The sequence below is a fragment of the Lissotriton helveticus genome, chromosome 1_1 (assembly GCF_964261635.1).
Source record: "Lissotriton helveticus chromosome 1_1, aLisHel1.1, whole genome shotgun sequence".
NCBI classification, from domain to species: domain Eukaryota; kingdom Metazoa; phylum Chordata; class Amphibia; order Caudata; family Salamandridae; genus Lissotriton; species Lissotriton helveticus.
Window position 1 is genome coordinate 1,431,348,883 of NC_136057.1, and position 19,232 is coordinate 1,431,368,114.

Here is a 19,232-nt window from a genome sequence, read left to right on the forward strand (position 1 = left end):
TGTCCAGACCTTCAGCGACCTGTCGCTCGCAAAAACGTTTTGGGTGGGTAATCAATGTCGGATTTGGATCAGCTCACCGGACTGCGGAGGTGTGCTACTTATCCATCCATGTTGTTGGCCATGCCCCCCCCTCGTTCATGGATTTTTAAGCTCTATATATTTTTTTATTTACAATGGAAAAATTGTGGTGGACGTACAATCACGAGTTGCATTTTGATTGGCTGTCAATGTTTCAAAGTAGGACGTGTTAGCAGGCATGTTTTATTTTGAAGTGTGGCTGAGGGGGCGTACATGCCCCGGGTCTGCCACCTTCCTGGGGCAGTACTCTTTGAAATAGGCTGGGCGTGAGGGCACGGACCTCCTAGCTCCGGGGGTTACCACTTTTCGAGGCTTTTTAATGTTGGGAGGGGGTAGCACTGATTCCGTCCTGAAGACCTTGATTGTTCTGGGGACCACCATGTCTCAGTGCTGACTCCTGCAGTGTCCCGGGGTGTGTACCCCCGGGACACTGCTGTCTGGTATGGTAGGGCGGCAGTGTCGCGGCTTCCACTTTAGCACAGCAAACTGTTTCCTATTTGAAAGGGAGACCAAGTTAGGCTGCTGTGTCTTTCAAGTAGGAATTAGATTGCTTTTCATTAGAGAGTAGCATATAAACTGATATCTCTGAGAAAGCAATGCCGGCTCTCGAAGGATGCGGGGATACGGCTAGGACCGTGTGGGCATTGGTGTTCCCCACACGGTTCCTAATGATATTTTTTGAATCCCGGGAAATGGGTTCATTTGCAGATCCTTAAACATTTGTATATATAGTTTTTGCAAAATTCTTTTTTGTGTTGGGGAACAGAGTATTACTCAAGTGACTTTGTTATGCATGTATGTTTTTTTCTTTTTCTTTACTTTTATTCCGTTTTATTTACAGTATGTTTCTACCTCTCTTCAGAATGAGTTCCACAGCGTAGCGTCTGTGGAAGTGTTGTTTTTTGTATGCCTCCCTCCACCCTAATTGACAACGTAATGGGGGCACTGCTGTTGTGTCTGTTTTAAGTTTGTAACACAGTAGGTAGGATAAATAAAGCACTTGACAAAATGTAGAGTGACACTTTTTATTGTATTTAATTTTCCAATGTTTTTAAAATAGAATATTCTCATGTACAAAATATTGTTTTATTTGAAAAATAAATATTTAATATAATTTTTTGGAATCACTACAGGAGCTGATATTATAGTAAAGATGAAAAGAAGTGTTTATGTACAAGGAGCTACAACAGAAGAAATTCAGTATGGAAAATCAACAACAGGATTTGAACACATTTTCGAAATTAGTAATATTGTCATAGAAGAGCTGAACATACTTTTTACAAGTAGCGAGAATGAAGAGGAAGATATAAATGCTGGAGATATTAGCTGGGATTTCCTAGATTAAAGGGTAGATGTTGATTTTGGGGAAGAATTGATAATACTAGTCAAGAAAGGCAGAAATTGTGCAATTTAAGCACTGCTTTCGACTGAGGTAGTTCATACTAATTAGAAGATAATGTCAAAAAAGTAATGTTGAGCATAGTGATGCTCCTGGTCCATGCATTTCATTAGGTCGATAGACTGTTCCCCGTAAGACAAAAGTTCATCACAATAAATGCATAGTATGTTAATTTCACCGAAATGAGGATTACTTTGTGGGTGTGGATTGCTTGCTGAATATGCTGCTGCAGTAATTGCTGTGCTTTGTGCAGCAGTAGGTGGGTTCTCTCTGTAAATGAAAAGGAAGATATTTTTCTGCGTTAGGCTCTATACGAATAATAGCCTGAAATGGATGGACACATTTAATAAGAATAGACTCATAGGTATTTAAATTCATCAGTTCAGAAGGAATCATTACATTAATATGCACAGCACTAGGAGGTATTTTGTTCTTATCTAATTTGCATTAAAAAAAGTTAGAAATATGCTGATTAGAATGCAATTCAAAACAATTCTGTGACAAATAAGTTGTTTCATCATTATTATTTACCTTTTTGAATACCGATGAACAGTACTGGTTTGATTTTTATAACGAGTTTGTTGAAAACAAATGGAAGAATAATTTGATGTTTGGATGTTAGTGCAATCACCTACAACTTTGTAATATGTTGTTCACAATAATCTACAGTACAACATTGTACATTCTCTTACACATTTTCTTCTATTAATATCTCAGTTTCTGCACGTTTTTTTCTGAGGACCAAAGTAACTAAGCTGATTTTTTTCAGAGACATTTGTTATATCTGATACAGATGCACGGAAAAGAGTACTGTTCAAATTTTTTTTAACATTAGTGTTGGAATTTTTGTGTAATACAATGTTCTGATTAATTTTCTGATTTGAATATGATGAACTGGTAACATTCTGAATTGGTGAAAAACACTTTGGCATACTTTTTTAGAAAGACAAAGCAGGGAATGACTTTGCATACCAGTATTTTCTCTCACGCTGCAAGAGTCTAGTGCGTGCCACATCTTAATCTTTGGTTTAACACTTTTGTTATTATACTTAGGTAAAAAGTTGCATTCATATTAGATTCTTAACTTGCAGTATAAATACTACTACAATTGGAAGTGTTCAGTGGAGTTTTAGAATGTGTTCCTAAAAGTTCCTCAGGTAACACTTCTTTTGCATTTCTAGGAACAATTTTGAGTTTCACAATAGCATAACAATTTCTAACCTTATAGGTACGAATACTAGTGTCATCTGTATGCAAATCATTACTCTGAAGATAACTTGTCATTAAAAAAGGCTTAGAACTTGATCTATTGTTCCATTCTCCTAAGAAAAATGTCTGAAAAATGATGTGTTAGTTTCTCTTTTCAATTTACTTTTGGCCTTCATTAAAGGGATCGATGAATGCAATTTTGTCACAGTTAACAGAATGTGTGGACACAGTACAATTGTCTGTCTTTAATAAAGCAAAGCTACATTCAATGCTGTCCTTAGTGTAGATGGAAAGGTGAATTGAAGTTGTTAATCCTCTTGTCCGTAGTGTAGGTCGAAGGCAGTAGTTGACACAGAAATGGAGGAATGCTTTTTGTCTCTTTTTTAATACAAAATCTGAAGACATACAGTAGAAACATCTATAATTTTTAGAAATGAAGGCTGAATTTCCTAATGTAAAAATTGTAAAGAAATGTGATGACATTGTGAAATTGTCTGTTTTAAATAAATCAAGATTGTATTGAATGTTTTCTGTACTGCTGGCGGTATTTGTATCTAGTTGTGAACTCTAGTGAGCGGAGACTTTATTGAATGCTCTTCTTTGTAGACATTAGAGAAATTTACATGAAAAAATGAATTGTAATGTACATTGGAGGTACTAATCGATACAAGTATTGATGAATACTATTTTGTACAGTTAACAGAATGTGAGGAAATTGGATAATCGTCTCTGCCTTAAGGTAAGTAAGGCTGAATACAATGCTGTCCTTAATGTAGAAGGAAAGCTGAATGCAAGTTGTGTACCCCGTTGTCTGCAGGTTAGTTTGAAGGCAGTTGTTGCAAAGATTGAAGAATGCTATTTAGTTGCAGATAACAGAATATGAGGTCACAGCAGAATTGTGTTTGGGCCAAAGAAAGCAAGGTTGAATACAATGCTGTCCTTAATGTAGAAGGAAAGCTCAATTGAAGTTCTGAACTGAGCTGTCCGTAGTTTAGATTGAAGGCAGTTGTTGACACAAAGGTCGATGAATGGCATTTGGTCACAGATAATAGAATCTCAGGATAAAGTATAATTGTGTGTGCCTTGTGGAAACCAAGGCTAAATGCGTTGCTGTCCTTAATGTAGAAGGAAAGTTGAATTCAATCTACACTGTGGACAGCCGAATTCATCGGCTGTCCACAGTGTAGATTGAATGTAGTTGTTGACATAAAGATCGGTCAATGCAAGTTGTGAACTCTGCTGTCTACAGTGTAGATTGAAGGCAGTTGTTGAGACAAAGATTGAAGATTGCTATTTAGTTACAGATAACAGAATCTGAGGACAGAGTAGAATTGTATTTGTGATAAGGAAAACAGTGTTGAATGTAATGCGGTCCTTAATGTAAAAGGAAAGCTCAATTGAAGTTGTGAACTCTGCTGTCTGCAGTGTAGATCGAAGGTAGTTGTTGACAGAGAGATTGGCCAATGCAAGTTGTCTACTCAGTTGTCCGCAGTGTAGATTAAAGGTAGTTGTTGACAGAAAAATTGAAGAATGCTATTGAGTTATAGATAATAGAATCTGAGGACATAGAATTGTATTTGTGATAAGGAAAACAGTGTTGAATGTAATGCGGTTCTTAATGTAGAAGGAAAGCTCAATTGAAGTTGTGAACTCTGCTGTCTGCAGTGTAGATTGAAGGCAGTTGTTGAGACAAAGATTGAAGAATGCTATTTAGTTACAGATAACAGAATCTGAGGACATAGAATTGTATTTGTGATAAGGAAAACAGTGTTGAATGTAATGCGGTTCTTAATGTAGAAGGAAAGCTCAATTGAAGTTGTGAACTCTGCTGTCTGCAGTGTAGATTGAAGGCAGTTGTTGAGACAAAGATTGAAGAATGCTATTTAGTTACAGATAACAGAATCTGAGGACATAGAATTGTATTTGTGATAAGGAAAACAGTGTTGAATGTAATGTGGTCCCGAATGTAGAAGGAACGCTCATTTGAAGTTGTGAACTCTGCTGTCTGCAGTGTAGATTGAAGGCAGCTGTTAAGACAAAGATTAAAGAATGCTATTTAGTTACAGATAACAGAATCTGAGAACATAGAATTGTATTTGTGAAAAGGAAAACAGTGTTGAATGTAATGCGGTCCTTAATGTAGAAGGAAAGCTCAATTGAAGTTGTGAACTCTGCTGTCTGCAGTGTAGATTGAAGGCAGTTGTTGAGTCAAAGATTGAAGAATGCTATTTAGTTACAGATAACAGAATCTGAGAACATAGAATTGTATTTGTGAAAAGGAAAACAGTGTTGAATGTAATGCGGGACTTAATGTAGAAGGAAAGATCAATTGAAGTTGTGAACTCTGCTGTCGGCAGTGTAGATTGAAGACAGTTGTTGAGACAAAGATTGAAGAATGCTATTTAGTTCCAGATAATAGAATCTGAGGACATAGAATAGTATTTGTAATAAGGAAAACAATGTTAAATGTAATGCTGTCCTTAAAGTAGAAGGAAAGTTGAATTCAAGTTGTGAACTCTGCTGTCTGCAGTGTAGATTGAAGGCAGTTGTTGAGTCAAAGATTGAAGAATGCTATTTAGTTACATATAACAGAATCTGAGGACAGAGAATTGTGTTTGTAATAAGGAAAACAGTGTTGAATGTAATGCGGGCCTTAATGTAGAAGGAAAGCTCAATTGAAGTTGTGAACTATGCTGTCTGCAGTGTAGATTGAAGACAGTTGTTGAGATAATGATTGAAGAATGCTATTTAGTTACAGATAATAGAATCTGAGGACATAGAATTGTATTTGTGATAAGGAAAACAGTGTTGAATGTAATGCTGTCCTGAATGTAGAAGGAAAGCTCAATTGAAGTTGTGAACTCTGCTGTCTGCAGTGTAGATTGAAGGTAGTTGTTGAGACAAAGATTAAAGAATGCTATTTAGTTACAGATAACAGAATCTGAGAACATAGAATTGTATTTGTGAAAAGGAAAACAGTGTTGAATGTAATGCGGTCCTTAATGTAGAAGGAAAGCTCAATTGAAGTTGTGAACTCTGCTGTCTGCAGTGTAGATTGAAGGCAGTTGTTGAGTCAAAGATTGAAGAATGCTATTTAGTTACAGATAACAGAATCTGAGGACAGAGAATTGTATTTGTAATAAGGAAAACAGTGTTGAATGTAATGCGGGCCTTAATGTAGAAGGAAAGCTCAATTGAAGTTGTGAACTCTGCTGTCTGCAGTGTAGATTGAAGACAGTTGTTGAGACAAAGATTGAAGAATGCTATTTAGTTCCAGATAATAGAATCTGAGGACATAGAATAGTATTTGTGATAAGGAAAACAATGTTAAATGTAATGCTGTCCTTAAAGTAGAAGGAAAGTTGAATTCAAGTTGTGAACTTGGCTGTCTACAGTGTAGATCCAAGGTAGTTGTTGACAGAAAGATCGGTCAATGCAAGTTGTGAACCCTGCTGTCTGCAGTGAAGATTGAATAATTGATAATGCCAGGCAAGAAAGGTAGGAAGTGTGCATCTAAAGCAACAAAGTTCTGTGGAGTTTGTGATGAGGAGTGGTCTAAGCAGGATGCATTGGTAACAAAGTCTTTATAATCAGGTTTTCTAATAAATATAGGTTGTTTATTTACAGAAGTAAGTTGAAGTATATCTCTGAAAAGTTTGATATATTTTTCTTCTAATTAAGTCATCTCAATCAATATGGTGATGTGGTGATTTTTGGTGCACTGAGTTAGTAATGTTTGGCGCCGAGGTTGAATGTACCCAGTGATGATGTGTGATTGGGCAGGGTACAGTGATTGAAGTAATGTGTTATGTCGATTGAATTCTGCATGAATTTCATTTAAAAGGTACAGTATGTCTCACTGTGACATAAAACTGTTCACTCTTTTTTGTGATGATTTATGGTGCAGTGAGTAAGTAGCATGTTTGGCGCTGAGCTTGTATGTTCTCTGTTCAGTGTATATTGAATGTAGTTGTTAATAGAGATAGACAAATGGTATTTGTCATTTATTTAAAGAAAATCTAAAGACATACAGTAGAAGCATCTCTAAAATAAATAAATGAAGTCTGAATTTCCTATTCTTTAAACTGTAAGGAAATGTGAGGACATTGTGAAATTGTCTATGTTTTAAATACATTAAGATTGTATTGAATTTTTCTGTAGTGCTGGTGGTGTTGGTATCTAGTTGTGAACTCTTCTGAGTACAGAATTAATTGAAGGCACTTCTGAGGACACATAGGGGCCCATTAGGATGAGGGGCGGACTTTACACCGCCGTCATCCTGTCGTGTGGAGGGACCGCCCACCATAAGGGCGGGGGTCCCATTGGGGGCATTAGGATGCGCCCGGAACAGTGGCGGGCGCATCCTGTATCTTTAGCATTGCGGCGGGTGGTGCTGAATCCACCACCCGCCGCAATGCTAAAGATACGTGTAGTGCATTACAAAGCACAACGTGACAGGCACCGCGTGGTGCCTGCCACGTTGTACTTTGCAATGCTGGGGGGTACCATAGGTACCTCCCATGTGCACCCCCCACCCCCTGGAGTCCCTGGGGGCCTGCAATTGGCCCCCGCAGGGTGTCTCCGCATGCCTTTCCATGGCGGCATTGCCGCCATGGAAAGGCATTTGAAAAAGCCCATGCTAATATGGCTGGCGGTGTCTGATAGACACCGCCACCATATTTAACCTTTTCTGACCCGGCCGCAAGGAGACCGGGGTGGAAAAGCGGCGGACGGTCTCTCCGTCCGCCACGGTCACCCCCACCATACTAATATGGCGCGGGGTGATTCCGGGTAGGATGGCGGGCGGATCGCCCCCGTCAGGCCGGCAGTGGCTACCCCCAGCCTGGCAGGGGCGATCAGCCCGCCATCCTAATGGGCCCCATAGTGAGAAGAAATGTATATGGAAAACTGAATTGAAGTTGTGAATCCTGCTGTCTGTAATGTAGATCGAAGGTACTAATCCATACAAACATTAATGTATGCTATTTTGTACAGTTAACAGAATTTGAGGTCAGAGTACAATTGTGTCTGCCTTAAGTAAAGCAAATCTGAAAAGAATGCTGTTTTTGATGTAGAAGGTAAACTGAATTAAAGTTGTGAACTGAGTTGTCTGTAGTGTAGATTGAAGGCAGTTGTTCACACAAAGATCGATGAATGCTATTTAGTCAGAGATAAAAGGAACTGAGGATGCAGTATAATTGTCTCTGCCTTAAGGAAAGGAAGGCTGAATACAATGTTGTCCTTAATGTAGAAGGAAGGTGAATTCAAGTTGTGAACCCAGCTGTTCGTAGTGTAGATTGAAGGCAGTTGTTGAGACAAAGATTGAAGAATGCTATTAAGACACAGATAAGAGAATCGGAGGACACAGCATAATTGTCTGTCTTAAATAAATTGAGAGTAATATGCCGTACTATGTTTTACGATTTTATTTGCATTTTTAAATGCACTAAGTCAAGCATTACGTTTGATACCATGCTTACGTCATCAATATCGAGAACTTTAATTTTCTTTCAGAGTCTTCACAACAAGCTTCTCCAGATAGCTTGTAGTATTGTAATTTGTTGTCATGCTCCAGAGGTATATTAAGTAGACGGTGTAATGTAGCATTGGAAATGTTAATCTTTGGTCATATTTTAAATATATGGAATTAATTACAAATATGCGACAAGTATATGATGCTAGTTATGGAAGTATTCTATAAGATATAAGAATTGGAAAAAAGACTGAACATGGCAAAGAAGTTTTACAGATATGATTACTTTGCAATTTGTTTGGAAATGAAAATATTGTTTCTGAGTTTGTAGTTATTTTTAGAATGATTGATAACCCTAGTTAAGAAACGCAGCCAGTGTGCAAATTTCGAACTGCCTTCGGCTGGGGTAGTAGGTACAACGAAAAGGCTTGATAAAGGGTCTAGACTTTGAATCAGAATATGAAATTGAAGAATAATTGATAATCCCAGCGAAAAAAGGCAACAAGTAGGTGTGTGTATGTGTGGATGATGTGTTGATTGAGTGGAAGATGAATAAAGTAAAAAATAAGAAAGGGTGGAGACGTGCAAAGTACCCACTGTTTTGTCAGAGAAGTTGTTCTTTAGATATGCAGCTCATTACACAGACTGTGCGTGGCAAGAAAGGATTAAAGTGTGGATATTAACCACTGCTATTTAAGGGGAGGTAGTTATGAAGAAGGCTGAATAAAGTGTCTGTACATTGAATTTGTATTATAAGAATAATAATTCATAACCCCTGCGAAGAAAGGCAGCAAGTGCAACATTTTCAACTGTGTTCTGTTGGGGTAGTATCTATATAAAAAAGTTCCTAGCAGAGATACTGAAGATAAATTTGGATTGAAAGCTGAACTTAAGTTGTGAACTCTGGTGTTTGCAGTGTAGATTGAAGGCAGTTGTTGACAGAAAGATTGATGAATGGTATTTTGTTACAGTTAAGTGAATCTGAGGACACAGTACAATTGTCTCGGTTATAAAAAAAAACAACGTTGAATTTAATGGTGTTCTTAGTGTAGATAGAAAGGTGAATTGAAGTTGGGAACCCTGCTATTCGTAGTGTAGATTGAAGGCTCTAGTGAGCACAGTTATAGATGAATGCTATTTGTTACATTCTTTTACAAAATCAAAGACAGAATCCATTAGTCTGTACCTTCAATAAACAAGGTTGGATTACATTTTTTCTGTAGTAGTGGTGCTACTGGTATGAAGGTTTGAAGTCTAGTGATCGTAGAATATATTGGAGGCAGCTCTTGGCACAGATAGTGAAGACAAATGTAGATTGAAAGGTTTATTGAAGTTGTGAACAGTGCTGTCTGTGGTGTAGATTGAATGAAAAATCGGTTAAATTCTGGATGAATATGGATATGTGGTGATTGTAGGAGGTAGTGGTTACCAAGACTTCATGTGTGTGTGACAGCTGGACAATATTGTTAATTTAGTGTGTGTGAATGCAGCGCTGATAAGTGGTGGAATGAGTTAGTGGCATGTGAAGCAAGTAAGTTTTGTGGAGTCTGTAATTATCCATGATTGAAGCAGGATGTGTTGGTAGCAAAGTCTTTAAAATGAAGTTTTCTAATAAATATTGGTTGTCCATTCACAGAAGTTAAGTTGAAGTATAGCTGCATAACGTAGGCTATTGTTTTTCCAAATACGTCATGCCATAATTGTTTCTGCTTTAAGGAAAGTAAGGCTGGATTCAATGCTGTCCTTAATGTAGAAGGAAGTTGAATTCAAGTTGTGAAACCAGCTGTCCGTAGTGCAGGTTGAAGGCAGTTGTTGACACAAAGATTAAAAATTCTATTTAGTCACAGATAACAGAACCTGGGGATACAGTATAATTCTGTGCCTTAAGGAAAGCAAGGCTGAATACAATGATGTCCTTAATGTAGAAGGAAAGCTGATTTCAAGTTGTGAACCCAGCTGTCCGTAGTGTAGGTTGAAGGCAGTTGTTGACAGAAAGACTGATGAAAGCTATTTAGTCACAGATAACAGAACCTAAGGAAACAATATAATTTGTTAACCGTAGATCATACTGACTCTTTTATTTTACTAAGCTTTTTATTATACATGAATGGCAGGAAGTGTGGAAATTACCCACTGCCATTGATGGGTAATAGTTACGAAGAAGGCTCAATAAAGGGCCTGCACTTTTAATTCCAATTTGAAGAAAAATAATTGATAAGCACAGCTAAGAAAGGCAGCAACTGTGCAAATTTCTCACTGCCTTCTGGCCGTGCAATACCTACATGAAAAAGGTTTGATAAAGGGACATGAGTTTGAATCAGAATATGAAATTGAAGAGTATTTGATAATGTCAGTCAAGAAAGGGAGGAAGTGTGCAAAGTTTGCACTGCCATCGTCTGGGTTAGTAGCTACAAAGATAAGGTTCGATAAAGAGCCTGTTCTTTGAATACGGATATGAAATAGAAGAATAGTTGATAACAATAGCCAAGAGAGGTTGCAAGTAGGTGTGTGTATGTGTAGATGATGTGTTGATTGAGTGGAAGATGAATAATGTGAAAAATAGGAAAGGATGCAAGTGTGGAAATTATCCACTGCAATTCATGAGTAGTAGTTACCAAGAAGGGTCAATAAAGGGTCTGTACTTTGAATTAGGATAAGAAATAGTAGATTTGATGAACATAGACCATAGTGGCTCCTTTTTAATATTAGTAGACTTTTGTTAAGCTTTTTATTATACAAGAATGGTAGGAAGTGCACAAATTACCTACTCATTGACGAGTAACAGTTACCAAAAAGGCTTAATAAAGGGCCTGCACTTTGAATTTTAAGAGGAATAATTGATAAGCCCACTTAAGAATGGTAGCAAATGTGCCAAATTCCCACTGCCTTCTGGCCGTGCAATATCTATACGAAAAAGGCTTGATAAATGGACATAAGTTTGAATGAAAATTTGAAATCCAAGAGTATTTGATAACCATAGGAAAGAAAGGCAGCAAGTGTGCACATTTCCTACTGCTTTCGGCTGGGGTAGTAGCTACAACAAAAAGACTTGAAAAAGGACTTTTAATCAGAATATGAATTTGAAGAATAATTGATAATCCCAGGCAAGAAAGGCAGTAGGTGTGCAAACTTCCCACTGTCTTTGGCCGCGGTAGTAGCTACAAAAAAAAGGGTTCGATAAACAGCCTGCATTTTGAATATGGATTTGAAATAGAATATTAGTTAACCATTTAAAAGAAAGGTAGAAAGTAGGTGTGTGTGTGTGTACATGATGTGTTGATTAAGTGGAAGATAAAACAGGTGAAAAATAAGAAAGAGAGCAGACGCACAAACTACCCACTGCTTTGTAAAGAAAGTGGGAGTTTGGTTTCCTAGTCCATTACACAGACTGTGCGTCGGATTGTGCAGTGGGAGCCTGAGAAATGGGTATCTCATTTAAGGAGTTTAGCGAGTGCACAAAGTGCACACACTGTGCGGTAGAAAGGACGCAAAAAATGATGCAAGTGTACAAATGACCCACTGTCATTCATGGGTAGAAGTTACGAAGAAGGTTCAATAAAGGGCCTGCACTTTAAATTTTAAGAGGAATAATTAATAAGCCCACTTAAGAAAGGTAGCAAGTGTGCAAATTTCCCACTTCCTTCTGGCCATGCAATATCTACACAAAAAAGGCTTGATAAAGGGACTTAAATTTGAATTAGAATTTGAAATTCAAGAGTATTTGATAACCCTAGGAAAGAAATGCAGCAAGTGTGCAAATTTCCGACTGCTTACGGCTGGGGTAGTAGCTACAACAAAAAAACTTGAAAAAGGACTTTGAATCAGAATATGAGATTGAAGAATAATTGATAATCCCAGGCAAGAAAGGCAGTAAGTGTGCAAACTTCTCACTGTCTTTGGCCGCGGTAGTAGCTGCAATAAAAAGGTTCGATAAACGGCCTGCATTTTTAATATGGGTATGAAATAGAATATGAGTTAACCATAGCAAAGAAAGGTAGAAAGTAGGTGTGTGTGAGTGTATATGATGTGTTAATTAAGTGGAAGATAAAAGAGGTGAAAAATAAGAAAGAGAGCAGACGCACAAACTACCCACTGCTCGGTAAAGAAAGTGGGTGTTTGGTTCCCCAGTCCATTACACAGACTTTGCGTCGGTTTGTGCAAAGCGAGCTTGAGAAATGGGTATCTCATGTAAGGATTTTAGCCAGTGCACAAAGTACACACACTGTGCGGTAGAAAGGATGCAAAAAAGTATGCAAGTGTACAAATTACCCACTGCCATTCATGGGTATTAGTTACGAAGAAGGTTCAATAAAGGGCCTGCACTTTTAATTTTAGGAGAAATAATTGATAAGCCCACTTAAGAAAGGTAGCAAGTGCACAAATTTCCCACTGCCTTCTGGCCGTGCGAAAAAGGCTTGATAAAGGGACATGAGTTTGAATCAGAATTTTAAATTCAAGAGTATTTGATAACCCTAGGAAAGGAAGGCAGCAAGTGTGCAAATTTCCTACTGCTTTCGGCTGCGGTAGTAGCTACAACAAAAAGACTTGAAAAAGGACTTTGAATCAGAATATAAAATTGAAGAATAATTGATAATCCCAGGTAAGAAAGGCAGTAAGTGTGCAAACTTCCCACAGTCTTTGGCCGCGGTAGTAGCTACAATAAAAAGGTTTGATAAACGGCCTGCATTTTCAATATGGATATGAAATAGAATATTAGTTAACCATAGAAAAGAAAGGTAGAAAGTAGGTGTGTGTACGTGTATATGATGTGTTAATTAAGTGGAAGATAAAAGAGGTGAAAAATAAGAAAGAGAGCAGACGCACAAACTACCCACTGCTTTGTAAAGAAAGTGGGAGTTTGGTTTCCCAGTCCATTACACAGACTGTGCGTCGAATTGTGCTGTGGGAGCCTGAGAAATGGATATCTCATCTAAGGAGTTTAGCGAGTGCACAAAGTACACACTGTGCGGTAGAAAGGACGCAAAAAAGGATGCAAGTGTACAAATTACCCACTGCCATTCATGGGTAGTAGTTACGAAGAAGGTTCAATAAAGGGCTTAAACTTTGAATTTTAAGAGGAATAATTGATAAGCCCACTTAAGAAAGGTAGCAAGTGCGCAAATTTCCCACTGCCTTCTGACCGTGCAATATCTACACGAAAAAGACTTGATAAAGGGACATGAGTTTGAATTCGAATTTGAAATTCAAGAGTATTTGATAACCCTAGGAAAGAAAGGCAGCCAGTGTGCAAATTTCCTAATGCTTTCGGCTGGGGTAGTAGCTACAACAAAAAGACTTGAAAAAGGACTTTGAATCAGAATATGAAATTGAAGAATAATTGATAATCCCAGGCAAGAAAGGCAGTAAGTGTGGAAACTTCTCACTGTCTTTGGCCGCGGAAGTAGCTACAATAAAAAGGTTTGATAAATGGCCTGCATTTTGAATATGGATATGAAATAGAATATTAGTTAACCATAGCAAAGAAAGGTAGAAAGTAGGTGTGTATGCGTGTACATGATGTGTTGATTAAGTGGAAGTTAAAAAAGGTAAAAAATAAGAAAGAGAGCAGACGCACAAACTACCCACTGCTCGGTAAAGAAAGTGGGTGTTTGGTTCCCCAGTACATTACACAGACTTTGCGTCGGATTGTGCAAAGCGAGCTTGAGAAATGGGTATCTCATGTAAGGATTTTAGCCAGTGCACAAAGTACACACACTGTGCGGTAGAAAGGATGCAAAAAAGGATGCAAGTGTACAAATTACCCACTGCCATTCATGGGTATTAGTTACGAAGAAGGTTCAATAAAGGGCCTGCACTTTTAATTTTAGGAGAAATATTTGATAAGCCCACTTAAGAAAGGTAGCAAGTGCACAAATTTCCCACTGCCTTCAGGCCGTGCAATATCTACACGAAAAAGGCTTGATAAAGGGACATGAGTTTGAATCAGAATTTTCAATTCAAGAGTATTTGATAACCCTAGGAAAGGAAGGCAGCAAGTGTGCAAATTTCCTACTGCTTTCGGCTGGGGTAGTAGCTACAACAAAAAGACTTGAAAAAGGACTTTGAATCAGAATATGAAATTGAAGAATAATTGATAATCCCAGGCAAGAAAGGCAGTAAGTGTGGAAACTTCTCACTGTCTTTGGCCGCGGAAGTAGCTACAATAAAAAGGTTTGATAAACGGCCTGCATTTTCAATATGGATATGAAATAGAATATTAGTTAACCATAGAAAAGAAAGGTAGAAAGTAGGTGTGTGTGCGTGTATATGATGTGTTAATTAAGTGGAAGATAAAAGAGGTGAAAAATAAGAAAGAGAGCAGACGTACAAACTACCCACTGTACCCACTGCTTTGTAAAGAAAGTGGGAGTTTGGTTTCCCAGTCCATTACACAGACTGTGCGTCGGATTGTGCTGTGGGAGCCTGAGAAATGGATATCTCATCTAAGGAGTTTAGCGAGTGCACAAAGTACACACTGTGCGGTAGAAAGGATGCAAGAAAGGATGCAAAAAAGGATGCAAGTGTACAAATTACCCACTGCCATTCATGGGTAGTAGTTACGAAGAAGGTTCAATAAAGGGCCTAAACTTTGAATTTTAAGAGGAATAATTGATAAGCCCACTTAAGAAAGGTAGCAAGTGCGCAAATCTCCCACTGCCTTCTGACCGTGCAATATCTACACGAAAAAGACTTGATAAAGGGACATGAGTTTGAATTCGAATTTGAAATTCAAGAGTATTTGATAACCCTAGGAAAGAAAGGCAGCGAGTGTGCAAATTTCCTACTGCTTTCGGCTGGGGTAGTAGCTACAACAAAAAGACTTGAAAAAGGACTTTGAATCAGAATATGAAATTGAAGAATAATTGATAATCCCAGGCAAGAAAGGCAGTAAGTGTGGAAACTTCTCACTGTCTTTGGCCGCGGAAGTAGCTACAATAAAAAGGTTTGATAAATGGCCTGCATTTTGAATATGGATATGAAATAGAATATTAGTTAACCATAGCAAAGAAAGGTAGAAAGTAGGTGTGTATGCGTGTACATGATGTGTTGATTAAGTGGAAGTTAAAAAAGGTAAAAGATAAGAAAGAGAGCAGACGCACAAACTACCCACTGCTCGGTAAAGAAAGTGGGTGTTTGGTTCCCCAGTCCATTACACAGACTGTGAGTCGGATTGTGCAATGCGAGCTTGAGAAATGGGTATCTCATTTAAGGAGTTTAGCAAGTGCTCAAAGTACACACATTGTGCGGTAGAAAGGATGCAAAAAAGGATGCAAGTGTACAAATTACCCACTGCCATTCATGGGTATTAGTTACGAAGAAGGTTCAATAAAGGGCCTGAACTTTAAATTACTTCAAGAATAATTGATAACCCCGGCGAAAAAAGTCTGCAGGTGTGTAAATTTCCTTCTGCTTTCGGCCGCGGAAGTAGCTAGAACAGAAAGGCTCAATAAAGGGCCTTGACTTTGAAACAGTTAATCAGGGATTTCATACACATCCATTTTCTTGTTAGCAGTATCGGAATTCATTTGTTCTAAAGTTTCATCATAATCTAATGCTTCTAGAAAGTGTGTATCCAAACTTTCGTCTTTGAAATCATAGCTCATGTCTGGAACACTAATTTCCCCTCTTCACTCATTACCTGTGATAGATACTATTAGTTCTTGTGCAAAATCTCCTCAGTATGAGGCTGTTACTTATAAGGATATTGTGTTCTTATTTTTTCTTAAATGTTGAAATCAGTCATTCTTTATGACTTTAGGAAAAGGCTCAGGCTGTAATAGCAAAATACAGTACTAAAAAAATGTAGAATATGTCTATTTATCTTACCCATTCTAAAATAGTATTGTTTCCACGTTGGTTAGAACAAAAAGGCTCGATAAAGGGCATGAGTTTGAATCAGAATATAAAATTCAAGGATAATTGATAAGCCTAGCCAAAAAAAGGCAGCAAGTTAGTGTGTGTTATGTGTAGATGATGTGTTGATTGAGACGATAAAACAGGTGAAAAATTAGGAAGGCTGCAGAGGTGCAAAGTACCCACTGCCTTGTTAGGGAAGTGGATGTTTGGTTTCACAACTCATTATACAGATAGATTGTTGAATTTCGTAGTGGAGTCTGAGAAATGACTACCACATGAAATGAAGGAATGTAAGTGTACTAAGTTACCACTGCGGCGGTAGGGGTGAAAAATTACAACACTGGGCCCATTTCAGGGACTCCATTTTGAATTACAATAATACTTGGCAAAGGCAGCAAGAAATGTAGTAGGTAGGTGTATTTGAGGTAGTGGATGTGGATGTAGAATAAGGTGAAAAGGAAGAAAGGTAGCAGAAGTGGAAAGAACTTACTGACTTGTAAAGGAAATGGGTGTTTTGTTTTCCAGTACATTTCAGAGTGTTAGTCGGATTCTGCAGTGGGAGCGTAAGAAACGGTTGTTAAACATAGGCAAGAAAGGTAGAAAGTAGGTGTGTGTGTGTGTACCTGTAGATAATGTGTTGATTGAGTGGAAGATGAATAATGTAAAAAATAAGAACCTCTGCAACGTCACAAAGTACATAAAGAGCAGCTCTCTAACCATGAAGTCGCACAAAAGGAAGGTACTCATCCTCAGACCCACCCTCTCAGCCTTGGATGACTTACGCTAGCTGAGTACATTTTGGACAGTACCAACAGCTATCAAGCATGTGCACAACCTAGGATTCATCATCAACTCCTCCCTTTGTATGTGTAAGCAAGTCTACACCGTCTCCTCATACTGCTATAACACCCTCCACATGCTCTGCAACATTTACAATTGGATTGCAAACAAAAGGAAAACAGTGACACAGTCCTTAATGAGCAGCAGACTACACAGTGGCTAAACACCGTATATAGGAATTCCAGTCAAACATGTACACCAGTTACAACAAGTCCAAAAGACCTCCACCTGAGTGATTATCAATGTCCTCTGCTGCAGGCACATCATTCACCAACTGATACACCTACACTGCCTTAATACCATGAATAGGATCATCTTCAAGCTGCTCACCCACACTTATAAAATACCAGTGTAATCTACCTTAACAGTAGTAATCCTAAAAAGGCCACATTTTGATCTTGAAATTTTGACTTTAAAAATATTAGGTAAGGTTTTGGTAACTCTTTAGGCAAACGTTGCTTATAAACGAATTGCCCATCATTGCAATGTATCCAAGCTTTCAGTGATTTTAAATAAACAGTGTAATGTCCAGATGTTGTAGAAGGTCCATTATGGAAAATAATTGCAACAGTTACAAAAGTTCTTCCTGATATTGAAACTTGATCAGCTACAACATTTTTAATAAAAATTTCCAATATTGTTATTGGCTGCAAAAGTGCAAATTACCTAGTGTTTACTTGGGGAAATAGTTACAACAAAAAGGCTCGATATCGGGATTTGTGTTTGAATTAGAATATGAAATTGAAGAATAATTGATAACCCAAGCTAAAAAAGGCAGCAAGTAAATGTGTGTACGGTGTCTAGATCGAGTAGAAGATGAATTAGCGGAAAAATAAGAAAGGCTGCAGATATGCAATCTAGTCTCTGCCTTGTCAGGGTAGTGGATCTTTCAATATCTTTTTTATTATACAGAGAGGGTGTCGTATTCCGTAGTGGGAGGCTGAGAAATGACTACCACATCTAAGGAAGCAAAGCAAGTGTACTAAGTTCCCACTGTGGACCGTAGAGTATAAAAATAAGAACACCCGACCCTTTTCAGGGTCTCTACTTTGAATTAGAATAATAGTTGGCACAGACAGTCAAGAAAGGCAGCAGATAGGTGTGTTTGTACTAGTGGATGCAGAATAAGGTGAAAATTAAGAAAGGCAGCAGACGTGCAAACTACCCACTGCTTTGTAAAGGAAGTGGGTGTTTGATTTTCCAGTCCATTACACAGACTGTGCGTCGGATTCCGCAGCGGGAGCCTGAGAAATGGGTATCACATCTAAGCAAACAGTGCAAGTGCAGAAAGTACAGTCACTGTGCGGTAGAAAGGATGGATGAAAGGACACAAGTGTGCAAATTACTCACTGGTATTCACAGTTTGTAGTTAGTATGAAGGCTGAATAAAGGGTCTTCATTTTGAATTTGAATTAATTTTAGAATAATTCATAACTCCAGACAAGAAAGGCAGCAAGGGTGCAAATTTTCCACTGCCTTTGCACGGGGTAGTTTTTATAACAAAAAAGCTTGTTAAATGTCTAAAAACTAATGTTAATGACAGCGACGCTTCTGTTTGTTGTTTTTGATGAGGTTGATAGATTTTTTGTGTAACAATCTGTGACTCCGACTATGTTCGGTATGGCAATCAATAACAGCTCTGGCATACTTAGCAGTTTCCCGCCAATCACCCAAGAACAATTTCAGGAACTGCTAACAAGAGTTAAATCCGGCGCACCATCAGACAGATGCCCCCTGTACATCCTAAAAGAGTGTTTCTCTGCTCTCCCGGCCCCTGCCCGCACTCTCCTGAATGACTCTTTGACCGCTGGCCTAGTGCCACTGGCCTTTAAGGAAGCGACGGTCATACCACTCCTAAAAAAACCTGGGGCAGATCCATCTTGCAAGGCAAACTACTGGCCCATCTACTTACTCCCCGATTTGCAAAGGTGTTAGAGGCCCACGTAGCTAAGTGCCTTTCCAACTTCCTAGAGGAATCCGGCTGCTTTGAACCCCATCAAGCCGGGTTCCGGCCTGCCCCCTCAACGGAGGCAGTGGTAACCACAGTCCTGGATACCCTTCGGGACTGTGCGGATAGGCGTTCTCCCCAGGCACTGGTGCTCCTGAACTTGTCGGCCGCATTTGACACGGTCAATCACACCATCTTGATCGACCGTGTCAGACAGGCCGGCGTCCGGGGCACTGCGGCGCGCTGGCTGATGTCCTTCCTGGAGAATCGTTCCCAGGCAGTTCGGCTTGGAGAGCTAGTCGGCACTAAACAGTCCATCACATGCGGATTTCCACAGGGTTCTTCCATGTCACCTCACCTGTTTAATCTCTACATTCTCCCATTGATTCAGGCCCTCAGAGAGGAGCAGGTGATGGCGTTTAACTACG

The 19,232-nt window shown here is 38.7% G+C and overlaps 1 long non-coding RNA gene across 1 annotated transcript in view; it reads right to left on the bottom strand.

The window, feature by feature from the left end:
* Positions 1-1,118: 1,118 nt before the first annotated feature.
* LOC144773237 (uncharacterized) overlaps positions 1,119-19,232 on the bottom strand; it is a 39,419-nt gene continuing 21,305 nt past the window's right edge. The window contains exon 4 of the long non-coding RNA XR_013599933.1: positions 1,119-1,747. This is a non-coding gene — a long non-coding RNA (uncharacterized LOC144773237). The remainder of the gene's footprint in view (positions 1,748-19,232) is intronic.